This window comes from Aedes aegypti, chromosome 2 (assembly GCF_002204515.2).
Source record: "Aedes aegypti strain LVP_AGWG chromosome 2, AaegL5.0 Primary Assembly, whole genome shotgun sequence".
NCBI lineage: Eukaryota > Metazoa > Arthropoda > Insecta > Diptera > Culicidae > Aedes > Aedes aegypti.
In genome coordinates this window covers 262381018-262392735 of record NC_035108.1, presented here as the reverse complement: position 1 = coordinate 262392735, position 11718 = coordinate 262381018, and the positions used below count along the sequence as shown (strand labels likewise).

The 11718-nt window shown below is 37.5% G+C and overlaps 1 protein-coding gene across 3 annotated transcripts in view; it reads left to right on the top strand.

Annotated features, from left to right (window-relative positions):
• Positions 1–6110: 6110 nt before the first annotated feature.
• The window catches only part of LOC5570913 (exportin-1), a 40514-nt gene continuing 34906 nt past the window's right edge, over positions 6111–11718 (top strand). For all 3 annotated transcript variants that reach the window (XR_002500509.1, XM_021844937.1, XM_001653342.2), the window contains exon 1: positions 6111–6252. The gene's annotated coding sequence lies outside the window, so the exon portion shown is untranslated. The remainder of the gene's footprint in view (positions 6253–11718) is intronic.

Here is an 11718-nt window from a genome sequence, read left to right as displayed (position 1 = left end):
AGTTATCTTTGTAGTTCGAAATCCAATTGCACATGTTTTTTTTATTTTGAAAAAATATCTACAGTTAAAAAAATTAAGATTATTTCGATCGACAAGTGTAACGGTTGGTAGACCACAGAGTCGGAAATAGTGAAAAGTAGAGGGTAAATAAGCTGAACTATAGCTATTTTACAGCCAAATATTTTCAAACTATTTCCGCAAAATCGGAAAGTTTTTCAACAAACTACCCTTTTGGAAACCCTTCGCTTAAGCGCCAGTACGACGAATCGTACTGCGAAAGGGCGTGTTTAACCCGTATAGGCCTGAGTGAAAGCAAAAATACTGAAACCCTCACCGCTCAGAGAACTCTTAAGAGGAAAATAACCATCATCGTTTTACAAATTTTCAAAACCAGTTTTTTCGCTCAAAGTTGAAGCAATGCTCAAGAAAATCTATCATTGCATTGCACTGTCTATCTGTAATGCGATGATAGATTTTCATAAGGATTTCTCCAAATTTAAACGAAAAAACTGGGTTTTATTTTTTGATGATTGCTGATGATTGAATGATGGTGTCTTGAGCCTTAACGGATTCAAATGATTTTTTGTCAGTTCATTGGCCCACATATCTAGTTTCTAGAAGTGGCCAGAGGAACTCGGAAATATTCATGTGACCGGAGTTATTCTGGTGGGTTACTGGGTCAAGGCGGGTAAAAAAAGGCTATTTTTTGGGACATGCCAAGTTACCTTTATTTATTTTCAATGACAATCATTTTATTTGGATAAATCATTAAGATCTGATATTCAACATTATAAATGAAAAGTTTTGCATCGTTTAAAATATACCGGATGTGGCCATTCGGACGTAATGCCCGAAAAAACCGGCTTTAGATTTATTGGATACTAAACCGTTTCAATTCTCTAAAAGTAGAAATTAAACATAATTGTAACCTGGAATGCGTTCCCATGAGCTTGGAACAGATGTTCAGATACAAATTGACCACTTTATCGTAAGTTTGAGGCGTTCCGGGATCCGAAAATGGTCATTTCTAGGATTTATCAAATGCAAAACTCATAGTTATCCAATTCAATCGTTTCTCAAACGGTTTACACTGATGCAATTTTCTTAAAATTCCGTCATGTAGTTGCCACATTATAACCGATTCCGGAAATTATCTGTGACTTGAAATTTGCCTACCTCCAGGGGCACAAACGCGCAGTATCCTTCTCACCCGACCTTACCCAGTGATCCACCGGAATAACTCCGACCACAGGAATATTTCCGAGTTCCTCTGTCCACTTCTAGAAACTAGATATGTGTGCTAGTATACTGACAAAAAATCATTTGAATCCGTTAAGAATTCGCTGAGCGGTGAGGGTTTTAGAATTTTTGCTTCCACTCAGGCCTATACGGGTTAAAATACCGTACCCGGCTAGTTCTGGATGTCCCCAATATGTTACAGCTCATACAAAATTCGTAGAAAGTTCATACAAAAAGCGTTAAAAGGGGATGGATGGGTGTCAAAAATGGCCATTTTCAGCGTTATAAAATTTGTGAATGAACCCTAAGAACTACCATTGGCAAATAGGGAGTCGATGCCGGTTATGGACCCTTTGCGTATTATGGACCCCCTACAGAAAAACATAAAATTAACACCCAAAGCAACCTTATTCCTATGAAAATCCACCGGGGGAACTTCGATTGCATTGTTAGTCAGTAGTTTCAGGCAAAATATTTGGTTTGAGGCGCATAAATACAGATATTTGAACAGTTTTGTAAATGAAACCACACAAGAGGGTCCATAATACGCATTTCCAGGTGGGTCCATAATAGGCACGTCGGCAGCGAGCCGGATTACATGGGAATCAAATGGAGGGTCCATAATACGCAACGTCAAACTTGTAAACAATCCTATTATGGACCCCGGGAGGGTCCATAATAGGCATTCGGACAACAGTTTTCCAAATGTATATTTTTCTGGGAAAATCGTATGAATTTGTATGTTGCATGGGTGTACTGTGAAGTAAAGACATTGAACTTGTTATTAGACTCCACAAAACGTATATCCGCCTGATATATAATTGCGGAAAGGCGTCGAGAATGAATTTCAGCTACTAAGGGGTCCATTACTAGCATTGACACCCTATACCCAAACAAAACCATATCAAGCTAAACCGAAACCTGATAGAAACTAAAATTCTTTCGCTGTATGGTTGATACGCACTACGAGGGAGAAATATAAATGTTGCTCCAAGTTATTCTCCTAGCTTGCAACCTAAGGCACTAAACGTGCACGTTTGTTACAAATGGTTTGATCTAACCTGCTTGTTATGCTGCTGACATCTGTCTCGCTGATCCAAACGGTGGCTCGTGAAACCTGGAAGGCAGTTGCTCGTGGTTGTTGAGGTGGAGGGCACACATAGACGAAAACGAGCAAATTCAGTTCAATAATGTCAACTTACCACTTGAAAGTATAATTACATTTTGTCTGTGTTTATACTATTCATGCCAACAAATGCCTAAATCTATCTGTTGGCTGTTGATCCGGAAGATTTCCGGCTTGAGGCAGCAACAGCCGCGCAAGGAAATTCTGAGGACGAGACGAGGACGAGAATCTTCCGGCTTATTCAATCCTCGTCGGCACAAAACAGAGAGATCAGGCATCTGTCGACTACAATCCTTGTGTTACAGAACCGTGTAGAGTTCACCGGGTGCGGTCATAACCGGCCGAAGCGGTGAAGGTAGTTTCCGCGGTGATTACGGAGACTTCAGGAACCGTGAAGGAAGGAGGGAGCGCAACCAACGGAGCCCATCATGATGAATGAAAACATAAACAAAAATCATCTGGTCATGCCAGTAACACTTTGAACAAATCTCGATCAAAATCATAGTCACGAGGACATGTACGCCCAATGCTAAAATTAGTGTGTTTGGCCGACAGGCCACCTACTATATTTTTGATTCGACCGTTAAAAAGGTGGTCGATGGACAATGATGAGAGTGTGACGTCTGTTTGTCTGTGCCTTCGTCATCCATGAACATTATGTATGTGCTACGCGAGTTTGTCGTCGAGAAAATGTATGGAAATATTGGTTCAATTGAAATAATATTGCAATAGAACGTTATTTTTCATGCAATTGAAACCAAATCGTGTTTTTGTTGATAATTTGTGAAGTACAGACAGACTGACACAGGTATTATTAGGTAGTATGATACAAAATACATCAGTCTACAGGAACCCGACGGAAAACTTGATAATGTTCGCCGTTTAGACAACCACTGTATAAAATAATACAAGGAGCAGTCGCTCCGTAGTATAATCTGCATCTACTTAGTGAATTTGGAACGTTTTTCGCAATCTACATTGCAAATTTGATGTTTGTTTAACAGGCCTCAACTCGGTTTCCGTCAGATATAGAAATGAGGCCTTTTTGAGAAAAGGCCGCATTTGCGATGAATATCCTGGTTAGCGGAAAATGAGATGGGGCCTTTTAGAAAAGTGTTATTTTTTCAACTTTTATGCATATTTTTAAATGACTATTGTATGTTTTAGTAAGAATAGGCTCTTATACACTGAAATCAGCTGAAAACCGATTTGTTTACATTTTGGACTTGAGGCCTTTTCAATTGTTGGTCTTGATTTGATAAAATGCAAAAATATATATTTTATATATATGTATTAAACAATTACGCGCTTTTATCATGTTTGTCCATTGTTTTAGATCTGGGCTCACAGTGACAGTTCGTGACAGCAGAATCTCGGCTCACCTTGACGTACATAAATCTGGGGCTCGATTTGAAAAGGTCGAATGTGACATTTTTGACTGTCTGAGATAACTCTCCATGAAGTTTCTCAAACGAAATTCAATTCCTATTTCAAGCAAACAGCTAAAAAGTGCACAATATACGTATTAAGATACAAAACGAAATCCCTCCCAGTAAACCTTTGAACAAAAACATAAGATTACACTAAATTTATTCATTTACGAGCATAAAAAAGTTTTCCGTCTATCTGAGATTGTTTGTGGTTCATTCGACCTAATCGATAAGACTTAACGCCAGTCACCGTTGCACATCGAACAGGCACGTTCAGACGTTTGACGTCTGAAAATGTTCATACGTCAAAGTACGATCGGACTGATTGATGGTTAGTGAAGCACATTCGACCCACCAATGTAAACAGAAATAGAGATTTTCAGAGAATGTCTGGAGTTTTCTGCATAAACGAATATGTATTGCATAACGTTGACGAAGCGATTAATGCGAACGGCGATGTTACTCAGTGCAAATTCACATCTCCGCTGAATGTCTACTTTACATAAGATGCAACGGATGCGACTGTCGGATAGATTTACTTGTTTATCGTTGGAGGAATCTTCGTAAGGGGGAACACTAAAACATGAATTCCTACACTCAGGCAAATAAATTAACGAATTTCATAAATTTTCTCTTATGAAGCATTGAAAAATCTATAAAAACCTATTTCAGAAGGCTAATATGGATTTCATACCGTTGAAATGATAGCCATAATTGAGAAAATTATTATATATATTGAACTTTTACAAATTTCATTGCACGCCTTATGATTCCCATTGCCGTCATGAGTCATTTTCTTAATGATACTATATTTCATAAGGCTATTATGGATTTCATATTAATTCGATGAAAATCATAAGTGCGAAGTATGTTTCACATCATTACCATATATCAATTTCATAAGGCTGCCTTACGATTCACATAGCTGTCACTAATGTGAAAAACTCATAAGGTTGTGATTATGAAAATTTGTAGCACGAAATCACCGCCATCGTTGAGATCCAACATATTGCGTCAATTTTTTCAGAAGTCCAGAAAGGAAGTTCGGCAATGTACAATAGCGTGGATCCAGATAATTGGAAAAAGGAAATGGAAATGTAGATTTTAATAAACGGAGAATAATGGTCGAGTTGACGTCATCAAAATATTGTAGTACGAGTAATGCCATTGCCAATTTGTTCAATATCTTTTTGCATAAGGCTTGACCAACGTAAAATAGGAGCATGTGCAATACTACTTTGCTGCGTTTTATTGAGCATCACAACACGGCAAAATAGTTGGAAATTCGATTTCCACGCGTTTGCTCAACATTAAAATAAATTTCACCTAATAATGAGCAGGTTAAAGCATTGACATTTCTGTTAATACTCTATATGAAATGTATTGTCAACTGAATATAAAAACTAATAATGAAATAATAATTTGTGTCATAAAAAGCAATGTAGTTTATATTGCTGATATAAGAAATTCATCATTTTTATTTCAATGTTCATAATGCTGTTTTATGAAATCAGCAACGCACCACACTGGCGTGATTCAGATCAATTCATAAGGTGAATCAATGAAATACTTACTGATTTCTTGTGGCTAATAAACATAAGGGGAAATGATGAATATTCATAGTATTTTTGCCTGAGTGTAGGAAACGACACAGCACCAGCACTGCTGTTTGCATCCATCTCAATTGATGGTTTAGTCAGTAGCGCAACCAGAGTCTGATTCTGGGGAGATTTTGTAAACCTGAAGATATAAGACAAAAGGTCGAAAACGCGTTTTTCGGATTTAGCTACTTTCGTCCGTGTGCGCAATAGGACGAATAAATTTTTTTTACTGTTCCTAGGTTTTGTTAATTACGTCAAAGTATCAATTATTTTTGTATTTTTGAAGAAATATAATATCAAAATGGTACTTTACCCTCATATTAAGCTGAGTAGAATCTACCTAATGGTGAAATAAACACGAATTATTTACTTTTGTTACTTAGGACCTTTTCAAATCGAGCTCCAGAAATTTCGTATCGGTTTCTCCCTCCCAGGGTGTATCCATCCATGTCGATAGCCTGCTTATCTGCCTATTTTTTTATAAACCTTGGTAAAATCGCGCTGAAAACCGCGATGCTCTCAAGTCTTTCCACAAACAGGTACTCCAAATGACTCATATAATTTAGTGTTGGTGCAACGAGCTGACGTCATGGTTGCGTATCATACGCTTCGGGAAAAGTGAGAACGATATACTTCTAGATTCACTAACACTAATTTCTCGAAGACATCCCTTTGGGGTTATTCTAATTCAGCGGAGGCGAAGCTCAACCGACGAAAGCGAACAAAAAGCAAACGGCTACCAGTCCATCAAGCAGCGCGATCGAGTTCGAGAGTGATGTGAACAAACCCAGAGAGTAGTGAGCGCCTGTAATGTGTGAGTGAATGCGTTCTTGTTGACTTTGTCACGATTGAAAAAGTAAGTGAAAATTATCCGAGTTTTAGCGTGGAAAATTCGATCCGAATCGAAGAAAAGTGCGGCCCCCGGACGTGGCCAACGACGGGTCGTGTGAAACTGGTGGAGTTTGCCGGAAATGGCGCCCGGATGGTGCGAAAAATTGTGTGTGCAAAAATGTGCTGCTGCTGCTTCTTCAATGTCTGTCGCGAGGAAAACGAAGTGTTCCTCATCCTCTTCGCGGGTGTGGAATTTCACCATAAACAAGTCAGAGGAGGGCTTCCAATTTTAGGCCCCCCGAAAATGTTACCCGATCAATCAGTGTAAAATATAAAATGGCAATTGGAAATGTGGGTCATTTTCGCGCAGGATTACATGTGGATCGACGGGAAATGATGGGACATCCAGCTGCTCCCGAAGGGGAAGATGTAATACGTAATTGCGTCCTTTTGACGTAGTTTTTCTTTTCTCCGCGATGGTGCTGATGGCTTTTGCTCCTTGGCTGCCTGCTCACGAGTCGCTTCTCACGGCTCACTGCCGTCCGTTTGGTGGCTTGGTGCTTCACAATGTAGGTTAGGTCGTTTCACGCGAGTGAGGAAAAATGTCCACCGGGAGTGAAATTTGGGAGCAGTGATGCCAAACACGGTTGGTTCGTTGACACATTCTACGATGAGGGTAATGACAAAATCGAAGATTATATTTCCATTAATCTTTGAAGAAGCATGTGAAGAAAATGTAAGGTACTTTCAGTACATTTTCCAGGTTAGTTATTCTATAAATCTCATATTATTTAGAAGAATAATATGGCTCGTAATCTAAGCATCTTTTACAGGATTAACAATATCCCTTCAATGCATCAGAATGAAAACTTAATAGAGGAAGGTGGGGCAAGATGCGCACCCCCTTATTTTAGTCGTTCTTATTGAAGCTTTTCAATACATTATTTGGGGTTCTGATCAGACGGCCATACATTTCAACTAAAAATCAACTACACCACGTAAATATTGTCAAAAATACATAGTAGTCCAAAAATTTACCCTCTCATATAAGATTTGATCATTTAAAAGTGATATTTTTGTTGCGTAAACAAATTCATTTATACGTTTTTGGCCGTATAGCTATAGCACAATCTTGTGTAGCAAAACTTTTATCAATAATAAACTATTAAACTATTATCAAATAAAAAAAAACATTAACTGTTTTGATTATACTAAGTTATACTGTCATACTTGTAGTTAATTGAGAAGCGTCTATTCGATCCAAGATTAGACCAATAACTGACAGAATGTTTGTTTTTCGGTTCCTATATTCAAATTTATCAAAGCCTGCTTACGATGTTTCCTGAATTCATAATTTGATAGTATCTCAATACTTCCTTACATTCTTCCATATTCCTACTCTTTTTCAATAAAATTAAATGTTTATTTTGTCTTCCTTGCTTTGATATGCATGCAACATATTTATTCCGAATATTTATTTATTTACATGGAATATAGGATTTATCCTTTACCAAAAAAATTATCCTAAAAATATAATGATATTGCAGTTTGAATTTGACGTGCAAATCTTGTCTAACTTGGCTTTAAATGCGATTACACAAAGTTATCAAAGGATACTTAGCAATAACTCAACCTTTGACTTCGCCTTTCTTGTGAAAAATCTTACCGCATCTGGCGTTCTCGCATTTGATATTTGCGTTTCAAACGCACACAGTAATATATAACAATAGCACACAAATATTAAGTACTGCAATTGCTCAGGGTAATACAACTTATTTAAAATCAAATTTGGTGTCATATCCATTGAAATCACGCATTTTTACGTATGAATCGAAACGTAGGCTCATAAGATAAATTTGAGGTGTTAGAGTTGCACTGAATTTTCTCGTCTAATATCTTCGATTGCATGTTGTCCTACCAAAAGCTTTGTAAAGTGTACTGTGTCTGCTGTTCGGTATCACATGAATATTGAGTCCAAATCGAAAAACCCACACAGATTCAGATATATTATCATATCACATCCTAACCACGGTAGATTTCGAAGATCTAACTTCACGAATTTCTTCTGAACGCCGTTCAAGCGTTGATTCTAACCAGTATATTGCGGCCTTCAAACCACACTAACAAATACTAGCCTGAATTTTACAAGGCCGATGAAAACTGTCAAAATTGCATGAGGGTCAAACAGATCTCTTCCAAATCTTCTAACAATAGCAAAAAAAAATGGTCTTCCCTGTACAAATATGGGTCACTCTCAGATTTTCGACGGTCTCCACACCAGCTAATATTGGTTGCTTAGATTGATAATTTCATACAATAGACTGACTGTTCCACTTAAAGATCAACACTGAACTTCTGTTGACATTATTGACACTTGTCTGTTTTCATGGCAGAAGCTCTTAAAATGTAGCAAATCGGTTTGCAGATATATATCCTTTTTAAACCGATTTTATCGCACGGAAAATTTTGACAAAATCGGCATAAATCCTTCCGATATGTAACAGTTTGAATTGGATCGAATTCGCCTGTGTTCAAACAAAAGACATCCATTTTTATAAATCAGTGTTAAGAAGGTGAATATTTCGTTTGAACTGTTTCATGAACATTCGAATAACTTCGGTATCGCTGACTGTATAGCCACAACTTGATAGTTTTCAACGTTGGTTTTGGTCCTTTCTTAGTAATCGGTATAATGAATGACAATTTGTACAGCAGACGATAATTACTTTCAACGCTTTCATCAAATTGAGCAATAAATTTGGTACTTGATCAGGACCAGCGGATTTTCTGCAGTCGAGGGAGCAGCACTCCCTCACTTATAGTTTCAGTTAGCATGAAAAAAATGTGACTTCCTATTGCACTCACGATATCGTAAGATTGTATTTCGGTGAATATATTGAAAGAAATCTCGTTCCATATTTTACGTTCTCTAGGCCATAAACTTCCAAAGTGTATTGAAATTCTATTTGAGGTTCCTTTGAACATTCTAAATATAAGTTTAATGCGTCTCAGTGGCTTCAATTGAAGGTGCGTAACTGCATCATCATTTTCTAGCGTCCATTGCATGCGTTTGAATGCCTTCCTTTTCATTTTGAGCAGTCGTATTAAAGGTTGACTCTTTTCGTTGTTTACCGAGTATCAACTACAGCATTGTGCAGGAATACGGACTATAATACGATCATCCAAAACAATTCGCATTGATCGCTTCTATAACTTTATTTTGTTGCTAGAACTTATGATTTCAGTGGTTCATTAGGCTAAAAATTTAAATACTACTGCTGCCGATCAGGAAACTCAAACTCTTTTCTCTCACGATTCCAGTCATTAAAAATGATCTTGCTTATAACTTCTCCCATTGCTCAAACAATTTTTCTATTTTCACCCATAGATACATTTTGTCTCATTGTTTTGGATTTCTGCCCATTTCCGTCAGAATTCATTTTTCGGTTCTCCGCCTTTGTCCATCGGAGACCTATCTTTCCTCGGATTTCTGCCTTTGTCCATCAGAAATCGTCGAATTTCATCTCCGCCCATGTCCGTCGGAGATTACTGTTCGAATCTTTCCATAAGATCTCTGTTTCTCTTAGATATCTTTTCATTTTTATTCTATAAATTTAAATTTCATTACCTTAATTCTACCAACTACGCCATTGTAGTTAATTGAGAAGCGTCTATTCGATCCAAGATTAGACCAATAACTGACAGAATGTTTGTTTTTCGGTTCCTATATTCAAATTTATCAAAGCCTGCTTACGATGTTTCCTGAATTCATAATTTGATAGTATCTCAATACTTCCTTACAATACTGTTTTGATTATTATAAGTTTACACCCTTGGGGCAAGGTGAGCACCATGTTCATGAAGTAAAAGTGTGAAATTATAGAACCACATTAGCTGTGGGCTTGACTGTGGGTATCCGCTTTGTACCAAACTATTTTTGTATAAAAATATTAACAAACGAAAATTGATTCGTTTTTTAAGTAAAATCGTAGCTATTTCTTCTTTTTCTTCTTGTTGCCATTACGTCATCACTGGAACAGGGCTTGCTTCTCAGCACTTCCACGGTTATTAACTGAGAGCTTTCTTTGCCTAAATTGCCATTTTCGCATTCGTATATCGTGTGGCAGGTTTGATGATACTCTATGCCCAGGGAAGTAAACGAAATTTGCATTACGAAAAGATTTTGGTCCGACCGGGAATCGAACCCAGGCACCTTCAGCATGACTTTGCTTTGTAGCCGCGGACTCAAACCAATCGGCTAAGGAAGGCCCCAACTTGTATGGCAATTTATTTGATTAATTATTAATTATTTCCGGATTTCCGTGCGTTCTCTTATGTTGGAACATTTCAATCAACATCTTCCTATTAATCGGCTGTCCGAAGTAAACATAATAATATCGTAATATTTGGCAACCTTTTTTTAGGGAGGTTCCATGATATCTCGCATACTCTGAGATAACGCCCTAAAAGCCATTGGTAGCCACGAGTGTAGCTCGTTGTTTCTGAGCACAAGAAACAATAAGCATCCAAACCAACATCACAGGCAGGTAGATAATGATCCTTTCTTTCCCATAGCGTTGTTAAATAACATGAAAATCCATTCAATTGCTCAGAAACAACGAGCTACACACATGGTTACCAATGGCTTTTAGGGCGAGATCAGAAGTTATGCGAGATATTAGCTTTTAACGCTTTGAGTATAGTGTTTCTTGAATTATCAGCACGTTCTGTTGTTCTATGATAATTGCGAACCTTGTATACTTAAAGCTACCTAAAGAGAAAACACAAATTCAATCTCTAATGAGAAACTTTCACTTGCCCCACGTGATTAGAAAATTGACGGTGTTTCAATTTAGTTATTTTTAGGACCATGTTGAATTAATTCTAAAACTTTCTTTATCGCAGTTTAAAATTGTCAGAAAGGACAACTTAAAAGTGGTACAGAAAATTATTTTCCGCAACTTTTTTTCTGCTAAAATATTAAAATAAAATTGTACGCTGCCAGCTTGTAACGGAATGATAGTTGACATGTTAACAATCTTTCGCTTTATTATGCAACAATGGCTGAAAAATCTCAGAAAATCTGTTACCTATCGTAATAAGGCAATCCATGAGACAGCTGCGATCAGCTGGTTTTCTTGTTTACTATGTACTTTTGACGTTCTGCGATCGGAGTGACTTTCGATTACAAAGGAAAATGTAAAGCTCCGATAACACTCGCATGATTTGTTTACTCTTTCATTCCGGTTGCATTCACACTTTTAGCTGTCAGTCCTATCACGAAAAGTCCTCATGGATAGCCTTATGTTCTCAATAGGCCTTTTCATGTGACAGATCCGTCTATGCATTTGTTTACATCGGTGGAGGACCGGTGCTAACACGAGCCTGTCATTTTCATAGAAGAAATGTCAAAGTGCTTCTCGATCAGCTGATTTGAGACGTCATGTGAATAGGCCTATGGCCTCAAAGGTTTACGCATGAGTTTAAAACG